We start from the raw sequence: 24,551 nt of genomic DNA, 5'->3' as shown, positions 1-24,551 counted from the left end.
AAATATATCTCGATATAATGGGTGGGGGTTTTCAGAAGGCAGTCCAGAACACAAGTTCCACTCACAGCCAATGGGATTTGTGTTCCTAATTCATGGAGGGGCTTTTGAAACCTTTGTTTTTGAAACTATTCACTGAAGAGGTGGAGGGTCACCACTGTCAGCTGCCTAACAGAGCTCAGCTGATTGTGTTGGGGTCCTGAATCTAGTTATTCTACGGCACCCGACCTTGTGAGAGCTGAGTGGGATCATGAACAGCTGATAGCACTCAGAAAAGTTTAGCAAGGGAGAATCTGAAACCTAAGTGGGACTCATGCTGATACCACAGTGATGAGTGTGGTATAAATGCCCAGGTGGGGTACCAAACAATAGATTAGATGGGGGCCTGGTGTAAGTATACTCTTGGAGAATATTGTCACTGGAACTAGATGGTATAGTTTCCAGCTTGAGTAGACATACCTATGCTAACTCTGATCAAGCTAGCTCTACTATGTCTTCCTGAGCTGGACATTGAGCCAGATCCAGTGTAGACATATCTGTAGTCTAGAATAGGGGTATGTATGTGAACAGGTCAGCAGGATCAGTTTTCTTTTACTACAAAGGAAGCTGAGGCAAACCTATAGGTTGAGTTTGTTGCAACTAAGCAGATCAGTTTCTTTTACCTAGGAAAGGTTCCATGGGAATGGAATGCATATGTTTTAGATTAAAACAAGACCAGGTCTCTTTAATGTGATGCTGGAAGCTGCTGTTTTGTTGGCCAGGCACTCTACATGGCAAGGAAGATAAGAGTAAAACCATTACAGTTGCATCCTCTTTGGGAAAATGATCAGGCAGACAGTTATATTATGCTCTGGTAAATGATAACAGGTGTCTGTGTCTACTGAATAAGGGCCACATTCAGACCTGGTGAAAACAGGAGCCTGTCTGTTGACCTTAAAGGAGTCACGCCCACTTACAGCAGGCCACATCTTGGCCCTGTATGACTTACATTAGAATTCTACAATTATCGAGTATAATTGCCCACTGATGAAATCACTAATGCTCACCCACATGCACAGTAAAATGGAGAGAGAGACAGACAGATGTTTGATGTAATAAGTATTAAGCTGGGTCTCATTCAATCTCTGCCCAATGAAAGGTTACTTATTGCATATTCTGCAGGAGAGCCATTTGCACTTCCCATTTATAAACCGGCTGAAATGTAATCTCCACCCCAGATAGCCATCAGCAGGAAGGTCTCCAGACAAATTAGCCAGGTTAAAAAAGAAGAACATTCACCTTCAAATCAAATTCACTGCACTCTTCTGGCCCCATCAGTATGCCTGCTCCCTTGGAAGAGGCAATGTAGAGTTGCAGAATCTAGATTTCTGTAATGGAGTCAGAAGTTCCCTTGCTTTTAGTTTTAGTTACAGAGCTCAGTATTCACACCAGGCAAAATTCACCGTGGTGCAGAAAGCCAATACAAGGCCCACTGTATCACGTAAGTGGCAATTATGTGTGTGCCTCTTGCATAGCACAATGGGGTCCTGGTCCCTGATGAGGTTGTACAAATAATGAAGAATTATAACTACTGTATGACTTCCCTATGCACTATCGTGAATTTCAGCAACTGTTCTTTCCTGCACAATCCCTCATTAAAAAACCTTCTGAGCTCCCTATTTCTGTTCCACTGCTACCCAGTCAATACTCCATTCAGCTATCCACCTGCACCGGCTTTAACCTCAGACCACTGGATTGCAGCCATTAACCCTCAACAGTACTTTAAATCTTGAAGGCTAGAAAGCAGATTGAAATGCATTAAAAGGAAGGCGACATGGTCAAAAACTTCTGATGCAGTTTGTGGAGTATGTAGCAATATTAACTTGCTGAGGTCACTATAAATTCTTCATTACTTATGTACATAATGTTAATTGGAGGAGACCAAGGTTCTATCTCAAAAGAAGGAATTTTTCAGAGAAATGACAAATGACTTTTACAAATATTCAAATGTACTAATTCTCATGAAATAATTTCCCCTTGCAGATATGCCCTAATAGGAACATGACATTTGCCAATTAGGATAATTAACTATGTTCCCTCTCTTCTCTGAATTATCACAGAGCAGACAAGGGGCTTAGTCCAGGGCTCATTGTGCAGGCAAAACTGATGCAAGGTTTAGAATACAGTTAGTCTCAAGATCATAGAGTCACAGAAATGAAGAGGTAGAAGAGATCTCGAGTTCTGAGGCAGGACAAGACCATCCCTGACAGGTGTTTGTCTAAGCCAGTGGTCTCCAACCTTTTTAAGCACAAGATCACTTTCTGAATGTAAGTGCAACCCAGGATCTACCTCAAAGAAAATATAGAAATAGCAGTAATCACACAAACCCAAACACCCTTGCCCTGCCCCTTCCATGAGGCCATGCCCCTGCCCTGCCCCTTCTCCAAGGCCCCGCCCCACTCACTTCATCCCCCCTCCCTCCATTGCTCACTCTCCCCCACCCTCACTCACAGGGGATTAGGGTATGGGAGCAGGTGTGGGCACTGGGCTGGTGCTGAGGGGTTTGGAGTGTGGGAGGGGCTCCGGGCTGAGCCTGGGGCAGGTGGTTGGGGTGCAGGAGGGGTTCAGGGTGCGGGCTCTGGAAGGGAGTTAGAGTGTGGGAAGAGGTTCTGAGCTGGGGCAGGGAGTTGGGGTGTGGGCTCCGGCCAGGTGCCGCTTACCTCAGGTGGCTCCTAGGCAGTTCCCTGCCTTCCCTGGCCCCATGCCTCTCATGGAAGCAGCTGGGACATTCTTGTGGTCCCTGGCAGGAACAAGGGTCTCTGTGTACTGCCCCTGTCTGCAGGCACCACCCCCACAGGTCCCATTGGCTGGGAATGGGGAACCGCAGCCAATGGTAGCTGCAAGGGTGGTACCTGTGGACGGGCACAGTACACGGAGACACCTGTCCTCCCCCCCCAGGAGCTGCTGCCTGACATTCTGGCCGCTTCCAGGAGTGGCACAGGGGCCAGGGAAGGCCTTAGCACCGCTGTGCCATTGGACTGCTAGCGGCCGATCTCCCAGTTTGGCTGCAGGAGGGTTGGCAACCCTAGACTGAGACTGAGATCAGCTGTCAGAGACGCCACAATCGACCAGTCGATCACGATCTACCGGATGGTGACCATGGGTTTAACATATTCTTAAATTCCAGTGCTTAGCTATATTTTTAGGGTACATCTAAACTGTGACAAAAGAGCTGTGGCAATAGATCAACTGACTCAGACTCATGGGCATTGGCTTGTAGGACTATAAAATTGTGGGATAGATATTCGGGCTTGGGTTGGAGCCCGAGTTCTAAGACCCTCTCCCCTCACATGGTCTTAGATCCCAAGCCCAAATGTCTATGCTGCAGTTTTATAGCCCCATGGCCTGAGCCACCTGGCCCGGGCTCTGAGACTTGATGCCACTTGTTTTTACTTGCAGTGTAGACATACCTATAGTTTAGAAAGCATTTCCTAATATCTAGACTAAATTTCTCTTGCTGAACATTAAGATGATTACTTCTTGTCCTACCTTCAGTGGACTTGGAGAACCTCCTCTTTCTAACACACACACTGAATTCAGAGCTGGATTTTGAACACCTCGTACTTCCAGCTTATTTGGATCTGGAATTTTGGTTCCAGCCAATCTCTAGTTCAGAATAGTACTGAAAAGCTGCAAAATGTTGAGTACACATCAGTACAGCATCTGTGCTTGGAGAGAATGATTGTAATAATTTGATATCTATAGCCATACTGGGAATTTATATTTGGTTTTCGTAAGTGACAGCACCTTTATGAATTATTTATTTTCTGGATTTGTTATTACTACTGTTAAAACCCCCTACAAATTACTATAGATCTGAAAAACTCTTATTGGCCTTTTTACATTGACAGCAGTCAAAGTCTCTCTGCTCTAAGCCTGCTGGGCATTACAAGTTAATGGCTGAAACTGACTAGCTATAAAACAATGATTAATGGAAAAATCTCAAGTCTCCCTATTGAAGTTTGCTCTAGAGTTAGGCTCACATAGCAGCATCTACAATATTTCTCAGAGTCAGGTCTGCAATCCCCTGAAGATGAAAAATGGCGCCTCGATATATTTCTAGGATAGCTTGTTCTCTTAGCATTGACTCTGTTATGCGAGAAAATGGTACTCTAACTATGTGACTAAATATTGGGGTATTTTTATTATGCAGAATGAGCTTATTTTAGATTTCATAAATTAATGTGCCAGGAATATCTCCCTTAATAAATCACTGTTTAATTACTATTTAAATTCCAGTTTATTTACTAGAACAGGTGACATTTCCTTAAAACCAGGTAGTTTATGAAGCTAAAGATATACCTACTTCTCCCCACAAGGAATAAAACACTTAAAAACCAAGGAAAGTCATAAAGCAGCCCTGAAAAGTTCAGTGCAGACAACTGGGAAAAATATAGCTACATGGATTTTTGTAATTAGAATGAATATTGACAGGTTAATGCATATGAAGTCACACGTGCTAAATGGCTTTTTTGTTTTATTTTTCACCAAAAACTTTAGGAGCATGTGGGCATCTAATGTAGTGAATGCCACTGAAAATGAGGTATGATCAGAGGCTAAAACAGAGAAAGAACAAGTTAAAAGTTACTTAGACAAGTTAGTTGCCTTCAAGTTACCAGGGCCTGATGAAATACAACCTAGAATACTCAAGGAGATGACAGAAGTGGTATCTGAGCCATTAGTGATTATCTCTGAAAAGTCATGGAAGATGGGAGAGATTCCAGAGGACTGGAAAAGGGCAAATATAGTGCCAATTTATAAAAAAAAAAGGGAATAAAGAAACCCGGGAGAATTACAGACCAGCCAGTTTAACTTCAGTACCTGGAAAGATAATGTAGCAAATAATCAAGCAATCAATTTGCAAACACCTAGAAGATAATAAGGGGGTGAGTAACAGTCAGCATGGATTTGTCAAGAACAAATCATGTCAAACTAACCTAAAAACCTTTTTGATGGGGTTACAAGCCACGTAGATGGGAGAAAGTAGTATATGTGGTATATCGTGACTTTAGTAAGGCTTTTGATACTATCTCGCATGACTTTCTCATAAACGAACTAGGGAAATGCAAGCTAGATGGAGCTACTATAAAGTGGGTGCAAAACTGGTTGGAAAATCATTCCCAGAGAGTAGGTTCACAGTCAAGGTGGAAGGGCATATCAAGTGGGGTCCCACAGGGATTAGTTCTGAGTCTTCTTCACCAATGATTTAGATAATGGCATAGAGAGTTCACTTATAAAGTATGTGTATGATACCAAGCTGGGAGAGTTACAAGTGCTTTGGAGGATAGGATTAAAATTCAAAATGATCTGGACAAAGGGAGAAATGGTCTGAAGTAAATAGGATGAAATTCAGTAAGGACAAATGAAAAGTACGCCACTGAAGAAGGAACAATCAGTTGCACACATAGAAAATGGGAAATGACTGCCTGGGAAGCAGTACTGCAGAAAGGGATCTGGGGGTCATAGTGAATCACAAGCTAAATATGAGTCAACAGTATAGAACTGTTGCAAAAAGAGCAAACATCATTCTGGGTTGCATTAGCAGTAGTGTTGACAGTAAGACATGTGAAGTAATTCTTCTGCTCTACTCTGCATGGATTAGGCCTCAGTATTGTGTCCATTCTGGGTGTCACATTTCAGGAAAGATTTGGATAGATTGAAGAGAGTCCAAAGAAGAGCAACAAAAATGGTTAAAGGTCTAGAAAACATGACCTTTGAGGGAAGATTGAAAAAATTGAGTTTGCTTAGTCTGGAGAAGAGAAGACTGGGAGAGGACATGATAACAGTTTTCAAGTACATGAAAGGTTGTTACAAGGAGGAGGGAGAAAAATTGTTCTTCTTAATCTCGGAGGATGACAAGAAGCATGGGCTTAAATTGGAGCAAGGGTGGTTTAGGTTGGACATTAGCAGAAACTTCCTATCAGGCTAGTTAAGCACTGGAGCAAATTGCCTAGGGGGGCTGTGGAATCTCCTTTTAAGAACAGGTTAGACAAACACCTGTCAGGGATGGTCTAGCTAATATGTAGTCCTGCCATGAATAAAGGTCACAGGACTAGAAGACCTCTCAAGGTCCCTTCCAGTTCTATGATTCTATGTAATTGATTTTTGGTTTAAAATATTACCTCTAGAGAATTTGTAGAAACCCCATCTAATGAAGGGTCCAATGTACACCTGGGGCCACATACAAAATTTGTAAAAACCCTTGAACCCACTCAGACTCAGTCTGGGTCTGAGGGTTGTTGCATCTGTGAACCTCACTCGCATAGTCTTGAAAGGCTCACAGCTGGGGCGCAATGTTTCCATTGGAAATAACCATTTCCCAACTGGGGAACTAGGGAAGAACCCTGGAGGTACTCACTGTGTCTAAGAACGGAGGGTAACAACTACTAATTTTGTTGTAATTGATCTGCATTGTGAGGTAGTCTCATGAGGAACATAATCTAATGTTAAAATGATTTGAATAAAATGAGGAAACTTGACATTGCATTTCACGGTCAAAACTGAGACAAATATCTGTTATTAAGTGATTCCTTTGTGAGTGCAGTTCAGGGCCATTGCTATCAAAAAGGAAACTTTTACGAAGTCTTTTAAATATATTATACTATGAAAAACTGCGAAAAATGTAAGATATAGAAGAAAGTTTTCCTTTCTCAGTCATGCCTCTCCATTGAGTCAAACTGTTTTATGAGAAAACACTGAAACTTAACCCTTCATCCAAACACCCAAACTTTGGAAAAAACAGATCTGAATTTTGCAAGCTCAAGCCCAAATCTTTTTTTATGATTTATTTTTGGAGCTTAAAAATGTGGATGAAGGGGCTGATCGAAAGCCCACTGAAGTCAGAAGCACTCTTCCCATTAACTTCAAAGGGTTTTTGATTAGGCTATAGATTTCTATTGACTAATCAAGGACAACAGACACCATGACACCTTTTACAATAACTGGCTGAGGATAATTTAGCTTGCTGTATTTCTAGCCTGAAATAGTATCTCTGTCTCAATCTATCTAGCTGCTTACGTGGCCTTCATCACCAAAACATCTGAGTGCCCACAAAGCATTTACAAGTAGAAACAACAATTAGAGCTGATTGAAAGTTTTAAATTCTGCCTTTTTTTAACCCCACCAAATAGGCAAATTTTCACAACAATGTTGGCAAAAAATTGATCCCATTTTTCAGCCAGCTCTATTTTTCTCTTTTTTCCTTCCAAGCTTATAGAAGAGATAGTTTCTAGCTTTTCTGTTCATTTGTGCATGTGCAAAACACCTGTCAAAGGAAAGCCAAGTTGAAGCAATGAGTTTTGTAATTAGTTCTTAAAGTGACTGGTTCCATGGTCATTCTTACTTCTTGCACGATTGTGTGAAAATCAGTCTAGCTCCAGCTCCTTTGAAAGTTCTGTCAAAAGCACTCGGGACCCTCTTTTACTGGTTGACAATATCATTCCAGATGAACTTAGCTGACATGGAAAATCACAGATGTGAAGTGAGGCGATCTCTAGGGTAGGTATGGCCAATCCAGGGAAGCTTTTCTATATCAGCACAAAGGCCTTGAACAGGACTCTATTCAGCAGTGCTGGAGCTGCCGTATTCTGCTTTCAGGGGAGATGTAAAAATGCACACTATTTCTCTAACAAATCTCAAGAGAAAAACAGACAGAGAAGTTAAGTCTACAAATGAGCTTCAGGTGAATATCTAGATGGCAGCATAAATGACAAGTCATGTAATTGTTACAGGCCTCCAGTAAAATTGGTGTGTAAGTCATTCTAAAGGCCACATGTCTACAATTACTTATTTTCTTTTCCTTTATGGAAAGATACATTCTTTCAAGAAAAGTGCCGCTAGGCAAAGGGCACCTGTCTAAAATTACTAAAGCTAAGTCTGCAGATCAACTTTGCTGCCCTTTTCCCCCTTGAACTAGAACTATATATTTTGCCTACTGAAAAAACAGCAGATAAATTGCCAATGTCTTGATTCATGAACTTTAAAAATGTTTTTGAAAACTATGTATAGAAGGAAATAGAAAGCAATACTGGCCTTCAGCTGTGTAAGGCTTCATATTTACTGTATTTAAAAAAAATAGGAAGATGACACAAATATTTTTGTGATCCTTCATTTTTTCAATGTATTTTTCCACAACAATAATTATTGCAAGTATTGTTTTATCCTATAGAGCAACAGCCATAGGCAAACCCACTTTGATAAAAGAAAATGGATAAGAAATTACAGGGTTTTTTTGTTTTGTTCATTAAGTCATGTTTAGAGCTGGTAAGACAATAAAATTTCCATCTCACCTGAAATTCTAATATTTCAACATTCATTTTTGGCCTGATTCAGGATTAAAAGTCAAAAAAGCTGAAATTTTAATGGAATGAAATATTGTATAAGATTTTTATTTGGAAATGTCAAGGCATTTTGTTTTGACACTTCAGTGTGAAATTAATGTTTTCATTCTGAAATATTGGTTACACACAAAACATTTCTTTTTGATTTTCCTAAGGGGAAATCAAAAAGTGTCAGGAAAAATTGAATTTTCCTGCTGAAAATGTCAATTTTGTGGAAATATTTTCTGTCTAAATGGAAAATTCATGAGAGCTCTAATTATGTTCCTAATGGTACCTTAGAATTGTTAAAGCTGATTTTTTTCAAATGTATTGTATCACTTTAGCTCTTCACAGCTTGTTTCCTATATGCAAACAGAATTAAATTCACCCCTGCTCAGAGGATCCACACAAGAACCATGCATTACTTAAGCGTCTCTGAAGTCTCCTTGTCATGTAGGTGTTTCAAAATTCTTTAACCTTTCTTTTCCTGGGATGCACCCTCTCCAAGCCAATAAGACCAGTCATGTGATATGAAGACCAGGACAAAACACAATACTTCAGATAGCAGGCAATATTCTCTACAACTCTAACGGTGCAAAGAGACAAAGGATAGTTGTTCATTAGCTGGCACTACTAATCCAGTGCAAAATACCCCCCAAAAGAGCTGGTTTTGGTACTGACAAAGTCAATAATAAAATAAAGCAATGTTGTTTTTGAGTTTCACTATGGATGATCATAATTGAAAAGTGCCCAGCATCATGCCTTACGTTGCATCAGGGATGCTGCAGTGCAGCTGTTTCCTTAAAATGCTCTGTAATGGAAGAGATAATCGAGGGCTAGCTTCTACATTTTTATTACAGTTTATTTTATGAGAGTAAACATCATTAAGACAGTGCCTTGCTCCCAAGATAATTCTGGCAAAGAGGGCTGCACATTATTGAACATTACAAATCATTCATCCAATAAAAAATATCTTTGCAATTGCAAACATGCCCTTCCTAAAAAAATCTCCCTCCCCTGTTACAGTAAAAAAAACCTGATTAGTTCTTTTTGAAAGTCAACCAGCCTCCAGTCTATACTTCACAATGATTAAATATCTGATTATAAAAATGAGGATCAGTGCTCAGGATTGTAAAACTGTAGCATTACTCCACAATTTTGAGATAGTCTAATGGTGGTCTAATTTATCCTGAAGCAAGATATTATCCATCAGGAACTGAGATTGTCTTGGGGACAGATCCTAAGCTGCTGTAGACTGTCATAGTTGCACTGAAGTCAAGAAAGCTATGATAATTTACATCAGCCTAGATTCTACCTCCCACATCTTTAGGGGGTCTGGTCCAAAGCCCATTGACATTAATAAACTTCAGTGGGCTTCCATGAACTGTGGATCAGCTCCAAAAGGCCAGTTCTCTGCTGGTTAAAATAAAGCAGATCTATTGACCTATATTCTTTATCTAAATTCACACAATTCCAAGAGAAATCTTATAATCTGGAAGTCTACAGGTTAACTTGGATGACTATATAATGTTCCCATTTAAGTCTCGAGGTGTGGATGCCTCTGATTAGGAATTTAGCTTCAAGAAAATTAAACTAATCTTCATTTTAAGTGGTAAAACAATCAGGGTACTGTAAGCCAGTATTTTAAAGTATAAATGCATATATTGCTGCAGCTAAATTTGTGCAGATGCATACATCCAGTTAATTCCATGCCCAGATATGCCTTCATGTACACAAAAATGGTATTTGCACATTAGAGGGTATGCATTTGTGGACATATGGATGTTGGCATCAGGAGGTCACTGAGAAGCTCAGCAGCCACTCCAGAACACTTGTTAGCAAGCACAGATTTTACAAATTTTGGCTTATATTTCCCTCCTTTCAATATCTCCTACTCTTAGTGCAGTGAAGAGTCCCAAGGGAGCTGCTCACTTTCTAATCAAACTACAGCACAGAATGGATGTGGCCCAAAATGTGACAATCACTGTGACTGAAAAACATTTCTGACAGAAGAGTACCCAGAAGTCACCTACTATAGGAGAGGCCCAACAAAGAAAGTAACAGAATGCCACTAGCCATCACCAACAGCCCCCAACTAAAACCTCTCTAGCGCATCATCAAGGATCTACAACCTATCCTGAAGGATGATACATCACTCTCACAGATTTTGGGAGAGAGGCCAGTCCTTGCTTACAGACAGCCCCCAAACCTGAAGCAAATACTCACCAGCAAACACATACCACACAACAAAAACACTAACCTATCCTTGCAACAAAGCCTGTTGCCAACTCTGTCCACATATCTATTCAGGAGATATCATCATAGGACCTAATCACATCAGCATATTCACCAGCATATTTACCAACGCGATATATGCCATCATGTGCCAGCAATGCCCCTCTGCCACGTACATTGGCTCATTCACCAGCATATTTACCAACGCGATATATGCCATCATGTGCCAGCAATGCCCCTCTGCCACGTACATTGGCCAAACCAGACAGTCTCTACGTAAAAGAATAAATGGACACAAATCAGATGTCAAGAATTATAATATTCAAAAAACAGTTGGAGCACACTTCAGTCTCCCGGGCCACTCAATTACAGACCTAAAAATCACAATATTACAACAAAAACACTTCAAAACCAGACTCCAACGAGAGACTGCTGAATTGGAATGAATTTGCAAATTGGACACCACTAAATTAGATTTGAATAAAGACTGGGAGTGGATGGGCCATTATTCACAAAAGAAAAACTATTTCCTTATGCTTATCTCTCCTCTCCTCTATAGTTCCTATATAGTCCTTGACAAGTGCTGGAAATGGGCCATTTTCATTACACTACAAACAGCTTTTTTCTCTCCTGCTGACAACAGCTCACCTTAACTGATCACATTCCTTAGAATGTGTATGGTAACACCCATTGTTCATGTTCCCTGTGTGTAGATATATATTGATGACAGACCCAGGACCTAGTTGGGTGCAGAGTCTGGTAGAGGACAAATTATACTGGTCAATGGGTGAGTAGTTTTTCTGTTCTCGAGTGACCAGAGCAGCCTGCACTAGAGTAGTCAGGAACTTGCGCAAACCAATTAAGGTAGACAGGTGTGATTAGAAAACACTACAGCCAATCAAGGTAGGCTAATCAGGGCACCTGGGTTTTAAAAAAGAGCTTCTCTCCCAGTCAGATGGGGAGGAGCCAGAGGAGAGGAAGTGCATGTGGGAGCTGGGAGCAAGAGACACAAGGAGCTGAGACTGAGAAAGATGTGCTGCTGGAGGACTAAGAGTACAAGCATTATCAGACACCAGGAGGAAGGTCCTGTGGTGAGGATAAAGAAGGTGTTTGGAGGGAGGCCTTGGGGAAGTAGCCAGGGAGTTGTAGCTGTCACACAGCTGTTACAAGAGAGCACTATAGACAGCTGCAAATCCATAGGGCCCTGGGCTGGAACTGGAGTAGAGGGCGGGCGCCCAGGTTCCCCCCAACTCCCAGCTCCTGATCAGACACAGGAGGAGTTGTCCAGACTGTGAGGGAGATCACTGAGCGTGAGAAAATCTGCCAGTAAGCGCCAGGACCCACCAAGGTAGAGGAGGAACTTTGTCACAACTGGTGTGAGAGTCGGATCTTGGTGTGCACGGCGTGGCAGAAGAAGGAGGGTTATTTAAAAAAAAAAAAGGTAGAGGTTTTTTTTTTTACCACAATGGATACTTAGTGCGGGCATTGATACAAGCTACGGCGGCCCAGCAGGAGGCTACCCATGTCCAGGCAGCTGCCCAACAGGAGGCAGTGCGGCTGCAGCAAGAGACTAATCCCTGCTGATGAAGACCAAGCTATGTTGTGAGAACTGTAAACCAGGTAAAGACTCTTACAGAGCTGAACACGGCCATGATTAGGAGGCAGTTATACGGGCACAGCCATTGGCTGCAGATGATACGGGAGGATGATGTAGAGGCATACCTTCTGGCCTTTGAGAGGACAGCCCTATGGGAGGCCTGGCCTCGAGATCAGTGGTCTGGCATCCTTGCCCCCTTCCTGTGTGGAGAGGCCCAGAAGGCTAACTATGATCTACCTGAAGAGGCTGCAGCAGACTACCCCCAGATGAAAGCAGAGATCCTGGCCAGATCTGGGATAACAACTGCAGTGCAGGCCCAGCGGTATCACGAGTGGAGGTACCAGGAAAATAAAACCCTGCGGTCCCAATTGTATGACCTCATCCATCTCGCATGAAAGTGGTTGCAAATGGAGTCCCGGAGTCCAGAAAAGATACTAGAGGTTCTGGTCATTGACCAATACATGAGGGGACTACCGCCAGACCTTCGTACCTGGGTAAGCCAGAACGAACCCTCCACCTATGATGAGGTTGTTGCACTGGTAGAAAGGTGAAGGACAGCGAGGGAGCCGATCCGACCAGTTAAGGAAGAAGCACCCCAGGTTAAACTAGCAGCACTAAGCCCTAGAGCTCGAGTGACGGGGCCATCAGGGGAGCCCAGGTGGAAAAAGAGAGGGGCTGAAGGCTCACCAGAAGCCACAAAGAGTCAGAAAACTGAGAGAGAAGAGGATCATGAGCTTGGACTGCCCAAACCAAGAGACTGGGGAATGCCTAGGGCTCCATACAGATGTTATGTCTGTGGGGAATGGGGACATATAGCTGCACAATGTCCCAATGCTGAGGAGCTGATGCAGTGTACCCTGGGGAACTGGGCAGACACATGCTCCCTAATCCACCTTGTGGGGGTCTCACTAACCCCACATATATACACCGGACCAGTAAAGCTAAATGGGGTAGAGACCACGGCACTGGTTGATTCGGGGAGTGCTATCATGCTTGTCTCGGGGAAGCTTGTGAAGTGTAGTCAGTTGCTGCGGGCTAAGCGTACGGGGATAACATGCATCCATGGGACAGTTGGTTATTACCCCACCATCCCAGTAAAGCTCAAGATTCAGGGGAACACTACTGAGGTAGCAGCAGGTGTAGTCCCTAAACTCCCATACCTGGTGCTCATAGGGAGGGACTTCCCATGGTTGGGAAACTTACTCCCAGTAGGAGGACTGGAGGAAAAGGGGAACCCTGAAGTTAGTGAGGCCTCCATAGTAGACTGTCAACCCCTGGTTTCCTCTGAAATATCCCCAGATTTATTTTCCATTCCCAGACATGGTAGAAAGTCGAAAAGGGAAAGGAGGGCAGCTAAGGCCTTGGGAACCCGAATACTGACTCAAAGTCAGAGGGTCGCTCTCGTAGGTAGGCGGACTCGAGCAGCTGAAAAGGAGGCCTCCCCGGAGGGAGAAGCACCAGAGTCTGACTCCCACCCTAGTATTTCTGAACCAGTAGAGGCAACAGAGACTGTGCCCCTAGATCTTGGGCAGACTAATCTCGGAAGAGGAAATTTTGGACAAGACCAGGCCGAAGACCCAAGGTACGATAACATTAGGAAGGAGGTGACTGAAATAGATGGGGTCCCCGTGGAAGGGAAAACCCAGGGACAGGACCCTACTTCATAATGAAGAAGAATCTCTTATACCGGGTTGCACCAATACAGGGCCAAAAGATACGGCAGATCCTAGTACCTCACAAACACCAGAATGCTGTATTAAGTCTTGCTCATAGTCACCTATTTGGGGGGCATTTGGGGGTAGAGAAGACCCTGGCACGAGTCCTACGACGGTTCTTCTGACCCGGAGTACACGAAGAAGTACGGAGGTACTGTGCGTCCTGCCTGGAGTGTCAACTACACAGTCCCCATCCCCATCTGAGGGCACCTTTAGTACCCCTTCCCATCATAGACATTCCCTTTGAGCGAATAGCCATGGACCGAGGGGGACCCCTGGAGAAGATGGCTCGGGGCCACCAATATATACTTGTTGTTTGCTTATTACAACTCGCTACTCAGAAGCCGTCCCCCTGCGGAACACAGCCTCTAAAACGATAGCCAAAGAGCTGGTGGGGATCTTTGCCCGAGTGGGACTACCAAAGGAGATATTAAAAGACCAAGGAACCCCATTTATGTCAAAACTAATGAAGGACCTCTGTACGCTGCTCCATGTACATACCCTGAGAACTTCAGTCTACCATCCGCAGACTGATGGGTTGGTAGAAAGGTTTAACCGAACCCTCAAGGCTTGATAAGGGAATGGTAAGTCAGGACAGGAGATTGGACGCCTACCTACTCTACCTTATGTTCGCTATCTGAGAGGTACCTCAGGCCTTCAGCTGGGTTTTCCCCCTCGAGTTATTATACGGGCGTCACCCCCTGTGCATACTAGACATCGCCAAAGAGATCTGAAGAGGAAACCCAATGAGGGGGAAATATATAGAACATGATAATACGATGTGAGACCGGATAGCCCGGTCACTTCTGTTGACAGGAAACATTTGAAAAGGCCCAGGAGGCCCAAGACCTATTACAATCGCAGGCAAAAAGTCTGACAGTTCCAAGCGGGGATATGGTGATGTGTTGGTACCCAAGCAGAAGCAAGCTTCTGGCCCAATGGCAGGGGCCCTATGAGTGGTTGAACTGTGGGGGAAGTAACCTACAAGGTGAGGCAGCCAGACGCGAAATAGAACAGATTATCCATCAACCTTCTGAAACCCTGGCTGCTACAAGAGACATGCATTAACTACAAAAAGACATAGCCAGGAAAACAAGCCTTCAACAAGTGGAGTATCTCCTGATTTACACCAGACCAGAGAATGAGGTGTCTGAGATGATTTCCGGAACCAAGATGTTTCCGACAAAACCGGTGTCAACAACCGAGACGTATCACCACATCGTCCAAACCCTGGGCCGAATAACAATGAGGCCCTATCGGGTGCCAGTGGCCCAAAGGGAGGAAATAAAGCAGGAAGTAAAAAAAAAGACTGGAGTTGGGGATCATCGAAGAAATCCCAGTCAGTCGTCCAGCCCTCGTGCGGTGCCAAACTGTGGCACCACAAGTTTGGCAACGACTTCCAGGGCGGACTAATGAAGTAGCCCAGTTTGAGCGTAACCCTATACTCGCATAGATGAGGCTAGTGACCGCTGGGTAATGCCCGGTACTTGACTACTCTAGACTTGACAAAGAAGATGCAAAGAAAAGACTGTGTTCTCTACAGCAGAGCGTCTTTTCAATATTACTGTCCTCCCTTTTTGGGACTACATTGGGGTCCCCAGCCTACTTTCCAGCGCCCCATGGATAAGCTATTACGCCGCATAACTGTGGGATGCTCTATTGGACGATGTGGTCGTTCATGCCCCAGACTGGAAAGTCACCTAGAGAAGGTGGAGGCAGTTCCTTGATCCTTTCAGCGAGCTGCCTTACAGCAAACCCTGCACTCAAGTGTGCTGTAGGGTTTATGAGGCCAAATATCTTGGCTACGTTGTGGGGAAAGGTCTGGTAAACCCCAAGTGAACAAGTTGGAGCCATCCAAAATTGGCCACGACCACGTCGCAAGAAACAAGTCGAGCATTCCTAGGTGTAGTGAGGTTATACCGACGATTATCCCCCCCCTTTGCCACAAGGGCAAGCCCCCTAACTGACCTAGTAAAAGCCCGTGATCTGATCGGTGAGGTGGTCTGATGCAGCAGAGGAAGCATTCACAGACCTAAGGATTGCCTTCTGCAGTAACCCTATCCTAATAGCCCCTGATTTCCCAAGGAATTTGTCCGGCAGACGGATGCATGGGAAGTAGGTGTGGGGCCGTTCTATCACAGATGGTCGGGAGGAAGAACACTCAATTCTCTTACCTCAGTAGGAACTCCTTCTGAGGGAATAAAAATATGCAGTGGTGGAGAGGAGTGCCTTGCCGTAAAATTGGGCCATGGAAGCATTGCTCTACTACTTGCTCGGGCGCAGATGTGTCTGCGTGACAGACCATGCCCTCTCCAATGGATGCAGCAGAACAATGAGAAGAACACAAGAGTGACCAGTGGTTCTTATCCCTCCAACCTTTCCAGTTCTGTATGCAACTCAGAGCAGGGAGCCGTCACGGCAATGCCGATGGTTGTCAGTGTGCACTGTCTGGCTTTCCCAAGATGTTCCAGCCCCTCGGTGTTGAGCTGGGGGGAGGGATAGTGAGACCCAGGCCAGTGGGTTGCAGGAGTCTGGTTAGAGGGCAAATATACTTGTCACTGGTGAGTATTTCTGTTCCCTGAGTGACCAGAGCACGGTTGCAAGAAAGTCAGGAACTTGCTAGAACTAATTAAGGTAGACAGGCTGTATTAGAACACTACAGCCAATCAAGGCAGGCTAATCAGGGCACCTGGGTTTTAAAAAAGCTCTCCCAGTCAGATGGAGAGCAGAGGAGAGGAAGTGCGTGTGAGGAGCTGGAGCAAGAACACAAGGAGCTGAGACTGAGAAGGTGTGCTGTGTAGACTAAGGAGTACAAGCATTATCAGACACCAGGAGGAAGTCCTGTTGGTGAGGATAAAGAAGGTGTTTGGAGGAGCCTTGGGGAAGTAGCCCAGGGAGTTGTAGCTGTCACAGCGTGTACGAGAGGCACTAGACAGCTGCAAACCTAGGGCCCTGGGCTGGAACCTGGAGTTAGAGGGCAGGCCCGGGTTCCCCCCAAACCTCCCAACTCCTGATCAGACACAGGAGGAGTTGATCCAGACTGTGGGGGAGATCACTGAGGTGAGCAAATCTGCCAATAAGCGCAGGACCCACCAAGGCAGAGGAGGAACTTTGTCACAATATATATCTTCCTTCTGTATTTTCTACTACATACATCCGATGAAGTGAGCTGTAGCCCACAAAAGCTTATGCTGCAATAAATTTGTCTAAGGTGCCACAAGTACTCCTATTCTATTTCTGACTTGTGAACTAATGCATCCTGGATATCCCAGACACAATGCCTTCAGCAGAAATACTAGCTTTTATAGGCCTCAGAATTCTGTCTGGAATGAGTTTTGGAAGGATGCTAGATTACTATGAACTATGTGAAAAAATTTCAAAAGAATCCAGTGCTCCTCAATGCCTAAGCCTCATCAGAAGTCAATGAAACTTTCTGGTTCCTAAATTCTTGAGCTGTTTTTGAAAATCTTCCCCAAAAGTCTTTTTTTTTAAATGAACAACCAGCAAACTTTTAAATGGGGCAAAAATATGTGTAAGGTTTTCTGGATATTTTAAAGACTAGAATGACGATGTGCTTTTTTTACATTAAGGTATTTGAGAGCATAAGAAAATAAAATATAACTATTAAATGAAAGCCCTGTTACTACTAATATCAACCCCAGTTTGCATTCCTGCTGCGCTTTACATCAAAGCATTTCAAAGCACTTTATAAACATTAATTCTTGTAGCCTCACAATGACCCTGTCCACCTGGTATTATCTCCACGTTACAATTTGGGAGATTGAGATGCAGAGTGGGTAAGGCACTGACAACACTTTAAATTTGCGAGTAGGTCCACTGACTTCAGGGCATAAGAGAATTGCCCAAGGTCACAGAGTGAGTTGCCAATAGTAGCACCCAGACTCCCAAGAGGGCGGTCTCGTCCTAGGACACATTCTCTGCCTCATTGTATGGCTGTACTTCCAAGTATGGTTTAGTACTGATGATGTTTCTTTATGTCCCTATTCTTTTTTCTAACCTAAGAAGCCAGCAGTAACCTGCTATTGTCTAACCTAACTACATTCTTGCCAAGGGTCATGGTGGATTCACTGGCAATTTTTAAATCAAGAACGTATGTTTTTCTAAAAGATCTGCTCTAGGAATTATTTTGGGGAGGTTTCAATGACTTGTGTTATGCAGGAGATCAGACTATATGATCACAATGATCCCTTCTGGCCTTGGAATCTATGAATCTTCTTGTCTCACCAACAATAGTGCACCTATGCAAATAGCCGGAGTGACATCTGAAACAGAAAATTAGCATTCAATTCAGAGGAGTTTTTAACAATATGCTCCGAGGTGTTGAGGGTTCATTTTACATCTGCAGCAAATTTGCTATGGGATCCATTGATTGGTTGCAGATGGTACCATGAGCCACTGTTTGTAATAGAAGTAACAATCATGGTCACATTTTACCACATTAAAACAATTTGCTTGGGTGGCAATTACATTGCAATAAACTGTGCTGCTTTACAAATGCTATGTGAGCAGTCTGAGTGGGGGAACTCTAAAAGAGGCAGCGTCTGTCTGTATCTGATTGGGAGTGTGTGTTTGTGCTGTGGCAAGCTGATGGGAAGCAAGACGCCGTCTGTGATCAGTTTGGGGGAAACATCTATTCTATTGGGGAGGACTAAGGGAAGAGACACTAGGATATTTTGCTGACTACTACTGGAATATCGTTTCCAGTTTTAGTGTCCACACTTTAAAAAGATGTTGACAAATTGGAGAGGGGAGCTACAAGAATTATTTGAGGTCTGGAAAACACACTTTACAATGAGAAACTTACAGAGGTTGATCTAATTAGCTTTATGAGAGAAGATTAAGAGATGACATAGACCTTGATCAAAAGTGCATACAGAGAAAGAAGGTACCTGATACTACAGGATTCTTTAAAGTAGTAGACAAAGATATAAGATCCAATAGCTGAAGATGGAAAAATTCAAACTGAAACAGTGAGGACAAACTAGTCATTGGAACATCTTATGAAGGATTGAGGTGGATTCTCCATCACTTGGTGTCTTTATATTAAGACCAGACATCTTTGTAAAACGTATGTTGTAGGTCAAACACAAGCTATGGGCTAAATGCGGGAACTACTGGGTGAAGTTTTATGAGCTCTGTTATGTTGGAGGCCAGACAAGATGATCCTAGTGGTCCTTTTGGATTAAAATTTATAAATATTTGACAGTTTCTGTCCCTGCCTCTTGCTGTGTATTTTCATACACTGTGATAGCACAATGAGGGGGCTGGGGCACATAACTTATGAGGAGAGGCTGAGGGACCTGGGATTATTTAGTCTGCAGAAGAGAAGAGTGAGGGGGATTTGATAGCCTTCAATTACCTGAAGAGGGGGTTCCAAAGAGGATGGAGCTAGGCTGTTCTCAGTGGTGGCAGATGATAGAACAAGAAGCAATGGTCTCAAGTTGCAGTGGGGGAGGTCTAGTTTGGATATTAGGAACCACTATTTCACTAGGAGGGTGGTGAAGCACTGGAAGGGTTATTACTAGGGAGGTAGTGGAATCCCATCCTTAAGGTTTTAAGTCAGGCTTGACAAGCCCGGCTGGATGCATTTATTGGGAATTGTCCTGCTTTGAGCAGAGGTTGGACTAGATGACCATCCTGAGCGTCTCTTCCAACCCTTATCCTCTATGATTCTATGAATGCCCTTCTTTATTCACAGGGTTATCACCTCAATTTTCCATGCATCACGCCTTGGTTATAGATGGACACAAGGCCCTGCCCACACGTATCTCATATGCAGGTCAAGCGACCTTTTAGTAGACGTAAGATCTTTAGGAGTACGTAATGCACCTTATTGTTCCACTGGAGCACATTGATCACTCATCAAATATGGTAACCTCACCTCGACGAGAAGTATCGCGGCACATAGCAACACCAATGCGCCTGCATACTGAGTTCTCGGCTCTGTCGGAAATCCCTGAGACTCTGTGCAGTCATTTTAGTGTCTCTGTGTCTCAGTTTTCCAGGAGTAAATCCATCATTTCTCCTTCCCTTGCATGTGAGAATTTAAGTTTTTTGGTTCAGGGACACTCACTAATATGTATGTTCAGTCCTAGCACAGTAGGACCCTGACGCAGAAAGCATCCAGTTGCGCTCAATACAAATATGATGGGCTATATGCAAGTGCACATTGTAAGTTTCTTCCAAAACTTTTTCCTTTTTGCAGATATACCCAGTGCAGTGGGACAGGCCTTATTTTAATTGTACAGACTATATCACAGCCAGTGGATCCTCAAAACATAGAGGACAGTAGGATTTTCTAACGGCATACGAAGATGGGAGCACAACATCCCACTCCAAAGTCATTGTATGATGATACAGCATGGCCAGAGGCAGCATAAAGAGTGTTAGCAGGGGGCCTTATTCCCTGCCAAGGGAGGAAGGTTTGCTTTAGATTAACTAGAGCACCTGACTCCAATTAGAGCACCGCCTCCAATTAGAGCACCTGACTCCAGTCATGGGATATAAACCCTGCTTCAGTCAGACAGGGTGTGGTGTTGAAGGAAAAGTTTGGATTGGAGCAGAGTGCAGAGAGAAGGTTTGCCAGAGAGAAATAGAAGTTGGAGGAGTGCTGCGGTGGATGTGGAAGCCAACAGAAACCTAGGTAAGGGCCCCGGCTTGTATAGAAGAGAGGCAAGAAGCCCTTCACAAGCTGACGGGTATGAGAGGGAAGTAACCCAGGGGAAGAAACCGCTATCAAGTGGTTCACCACAACCCCAGGGCCCCTGGGTTGGGACCTGGAGTAGAGGGCGGGCCCAGGTCCCTCCCTCTCCACTCCCCTCCTCCAAGGACACTAGGGGAGTGATTAAGAACTAGTTCAGAGGTAAGCAATATCGCCCTGAACCTACCCCAGAGAAGAGAAAGCGCGAGACCCAGAGAACAATACCGGCAATTTGCCACAGTACTCAGGCTCATGATACCTTGGGCACTTTTGAAAATTGCAACCGCTTAACAACTAATACCTAGTAACATAGGTGTGGAAGCGACCTCCTGGGTTATGCTATCACAGGCATAGACTATTGTTGTATGTCCCTTAATAATGGGGTAGGGTTTGGAGCATGAGTTATAGACCCCAAATACAACTATGAACAAAACCCTGAATAAGACCTTTTTAATGCCCACAACTTAGTAGAATGTTATCTCTGATTACAGTAGCTCATTACACATAATTACTGTGCATGAACTGCTGTAAGGCGGGTGGTGTGCTGACTGCTAAGAAAGTTAGACAAAAGGGTTCATTTTTTTTTTGATTTCCTTTTAACATTTAGCAACTGTCATTCTGAATCAGCTACACAGCATCCAGAAAAGATGACTACAGCAAAAGTTGTTAAAATTAATTTGATGGTATGTTTCTGCTGCTGATTATCTTGCCTGATATACCAGCTGTCACTGGCAGTGCTAAAATGCAGCTTCATACAGTTCTTAGGGGTTTTATTATTTTTAAACATGACACAAGGCAAAAAGTTTGCTAATAGTGAAGCTCATCTGCAGCAGCTGTTGGGCTGGAACCTCAGCTGGTGTAAAGTGATACATCTCCATTGACCTTACATGGAGCCACAGAGATTTGCACCAGCTGAAGACCTGGATAAGGAGCTTGGTGGAGAATAGTGCAACTAATGCCAAGGCATAGGGCACAATAGTCATCACCATAAATACAAACTAAGGATTCTTATTACTTCTTAATGGAATGGGCTGGGGACTTTCTAGCAATGCAATTGTGTGCCAGAAAATGAACAATGAAAGAGCATTTAGAACAGGGGGACTGGATTCAGAGTTTCCCAGCTGCCAGACAGTAGGGTGACCAGATAGCAAGTGTGAAAAATCAGGGTGGGGGATAAAAGGTGCCTATATAAGAGAAAGCCTCAAATATTGGGACTGTCCCTATAAAATCAGGACATCTGGTCACCTTACCAGGTAGGTGCCCAACCACTGGACCAGAGTCATTCCCCCTTGCTTTCCTTTGCCTTTGCTCTGGCACAAAGACTGTTTAAAAATTTAATCCACAGTCGATCAGCTTCAACAGAAGAGACTGAGGGATCCTAATATTAGAATATCCCATAGCTCAGTGGCCAGCGCAGTCTCATGAGATGTGGATGCTTCTGGGTTAAATCCTTTCTCCCACCTCTGAGAGAGAGAGTGGGTCACTGAAGCTGGGTCTCCCACATCCCAGACAAGAGTGCAAACCACTAGGCTAAAAGTGATAAGGTATGTATCTGACTGAGAGCACCCTCATATTCACATCCTATGCACTACTGTAATCATCTTTGTAAAAAATACTGTGAAGTATCATTTGAAAAACCAATAACTCGCTGGTCAATAATATCATGGTGAAATGTATGTAGCTACATTCTACAAAATCCCCCATGTATAATGCTCTTAGTACATGTTCAAAACCACACAGCCCTGCCCAGGCAGCAGTATCCTGAACGAAGAAATGGACCTTTAGCTCAATTAACATATAAGTAATAAACAGGGTCCTCAAGACAGTAGGAAGAAGAGATGGCAGGAGACAAAGCAAATTTGTATTTCAGCAAACAGAGGTGAGAAGAAAGAACATGAAGCCTCCTCCACCCCCAAACTCCATGTTGCCTTCTTTACTGTTTGAAACTTTGCTTTGGGAGGTAACCTTTAGAAGAATCCACATCAAAGGTTAACTGGACTATAAAAAAAAGGAGCAGAAATCTTCAAACTGTCTCTCTGTTTCACCTAAGAAGACAAAGGAAGCAGTCCTTTGACTTTGGGGGAGATCCTGACCTACGAATTTGATCAGCCATGTTGCTGGGAACACATGGTAAGGATTTGACCTCAAACCAAGTCTAGCATGTTAAAGATAAAATGTTTCTAGCAGGTAAAAATTATTTATCTTGTAACCATTTCTGACTTTAATACTTGATACCTGAATTCACTTAAAATCCCATCTTCTTTTGTTAATAAACTTCTTTTTATTTTTTTAGTCTAAACCAATCCAGTGCTGGGTTTAAACTGAACTGTTTGGTAACTCCATTTAAAGTCGTAAGCTGTTGAATATTGATCTTTTACATGGGCAACAGACTTTGAACTGCCCAGGAGAGGTTGGCCAGTGCAGCACACACATTTTGGGGAAAATTCAGGACTGGAAGTATGTTGGGGTCACCCTGCAGGTGGTAACCAAGGTTGACGGAAGCCAGAGTTTGACTGGAGTGTTGCTGACAGGCTGCTGGGGTCAGTAGCATGTAGTTAATTTACCACTGGATGGCTGCACTTTCGCCTTGACTCCAAAATATACTAGAGCACATGCCTAACTTTTAAGCACATGAACAATCCCATTGACTTCACTTGTGGCTTTTGTGATGATGCCCACTCCATGTGTGTATATAGATTACATAAATAAACCTCACCTATTTACTGTGTATATAAAGTTAAATATAACTTGTGTGTGTATGAGCAAGCACACACACACTCACACACCTAATTTAGTTACCCACTTCATTTCCTCCCCTGTACTTTTGACCTGAACTGACACACAGATGTGGAAGCTTATTGCTTACGCTTATTGCCACTTAAAACTGCGCAGAGCAATGGAGAATTATACTGCAGGGAACAATCCTGCTCTGGCTGGTGATGAACAGGACAGCTGCATCTTTAATATCCAGAAGGAGGTTTAAGGCCCAATCCTGGCAGGTGCTGAGCACACTCAGCTCCCAGTAAAGTCAGTGGGAACTGAACTTGCTCAATCCCTTGTGGGATCATACTTCCAGTTACCAAAGTCCATCTCTGATGTTATGTGACATCTCCAGAAAAAGGCTTTGACATGCTCTTGTATTGTCCAGGACACACAAACAGTGGGCCTGCTTCTGACCTCAGGAACTGTTAACCCATTCAACTCCCACTGACTCCAGTAGGAGCTGTGCAGGTGTTTCTGGGCACAAGATCAGAACAAATGAGACTGAATTGGAGGAACTGGTTACATCCATTGTAGTGAATGAGCAGCAGACACATCACATACCTGTAATCCTGTTGTCTTTGATAATGATGGAACCAGGGATGAAGCGGTTTCCTGCTGGGAGGATGATGACACCATGCATGGAAGCAGAGCATCTGTATTCTCACAGAAAGAAACAGAGTGACTATCAAATAAGTGGCATGGACAAATGAGATGTGCCTCTGAAACAACAACTATCCTTTGTTACTATAGGCTCATGTTGTTTAATGGCTCAGCCCAGATACTATCAAGATGATATAAATGGTTTGGGAAGAAGCCTCGTAAAGAAAGAGGATGGAATGGAGTCTTTCATCAGCTGTATGCTTCATGGGGGGCCAGGCTCTTACTGGTAAAAGGGAAAGATGAACTAAATGCATTGCAGATCTGCAACATGATGCTGTGGAAGAGAGGCTAGGATTGGCCTTTAATGTGCTAATTTAAGCATCCAAGCTGGGCATTTAGATGCCCTCGTCAGGTGATTAAGTTTGAAGATTATGCCAGATATGTTCATCCCAGAAATATGGCAGTTCAGTTTCCTTCACTGGATTTAAGGAACGCTTGTCTGAAGAAACCAATCGAGTGACCAACAAAAATGTGGCTACTTACCAGAGATGATTTTCTAATGTAAC

This window comes from Chelonoidis abingdonii, chromosome 2 (assembly GCF_003597395.2).
Source record: "Chelonoidis abingdonii isolate Lonesome George chromosome 2, CheloAbing_2.0, whole genome shotgun sequence".
Taxonomy (NCBI): Eukaryota; Metazoa; Chordata; order Testudines; family Testudinidae; genus Chelonoidis; species Chelonoidis abingdonii.
Note: the sequence above shows the minus strand (reverse complement) of the source record.